At 40.8% G+C, this 969-nt stretch overlaps 1 non-coding gene across 1 annotated transcript; it reads left to right on the forward strand.

Annotated features, from left to right (window-relative positions):
- The first annotated feature begins 438 nt into the window (after window positions 1-438).
- LOC118485218 lies at window positions 439-544 on the forward strand. Its single transcript, XR_004875523.1, has one exon. It is a non-coding gene; the product is annotated as a small nucleolar RNA R71 (small nucleolar RNA).
- Window positions 545-969: the final 425 nt, after the last annotated feature.

The raw sequence follows: 969 nt of genomic DNA on the forward strand, positions 1-969 counted from the left end.
CAACCTCGGTTAGAATTGGATCTAGTAGGTCAACTCGGGCCTAGTTTGACTTAAATAATAATAAAACATAATTTCTAAGCCTATCATATTAAAGAATGAATATCATTTTCATGTATTTTGTTATAAATATTAGTAAATTTATGTTATTTGACATATATTTAATCTCCAAAAAGTATTTTCTTTGTAATTTTACATGTCCGAGTACTTCCCGAGTACTCTCCGCCTAGACCGAGTACTCTCAACTCCCCAGTCTACCGACTAGGGAGCGCCTAGCGACTTTTGCAACCATGCTTTGAAGTAATGGCCATTTGTTCCAAGAACTCCCAATCGTCATTCTCGTAATTCGTGCCAAATGACCCATTTGTAATGGACATCAAATCACGAGCATCTTCGGCACTTAACCCCTCGTGGAAGGCATTCATCAACTCCCAAAGTTCAATCCCATGATGAGGACAATTTTTTATCATCATATTAAAGCGCTCGAAGGCTTCATGGAACATTTCGCCTTGTTGTTGTTGAAAACTCCTCAACCCCTTCCTAGCATCATTGGTCTTTTGGGCGGCGTAAAATTAATCTAGGAAAATTTGTTGCATTTCCGCCCAAGTATAAATAGATGTTGAAGGCAAAGTGTAGAACCACTTCTTTGCCTTGTCCTCCAAAGAAAATTGAAACAAGACTAACTTGACATCGTCGGCCGAAAAGCCTTGACTCCCAAGAGTATTGCAAATTGAGTCATAGGGCTCCAAATGGAAATACGGCTCCTCCGTTGCTAGCCCCTTGTATTTCGGCAAACTTTGCAATGAATTAGTTCTCACTTCAAAAGTTCTTCCTTGGTTGTTGTGAGGAATAACCACCGGTGAAGGATTATGAGTAATCACCGGCCTAAAATGCGCTTCAATGCCCCTCGCATGTTCTCTAAGATGCCTTCTTGATACACCAAACCGACCCCTTGGACGAACAGGACCCATT

Source organism: Helianthus annuus, chromosome 12, assembly GCF_002127325.2.
Source record: "Helianthus annuus cultivar XRQ/B chromosome 12, HanXRQr2.0-SUNRISE, whole genome shotgun sequence".
NCBI classification, from domain to species: domain Eukaryota; kingdom Viridiplantae; phylum Streptophyta; class Magnoliopsida; order Asterales; family Asteraceae; genus Helianthus; species Helianthus annuus.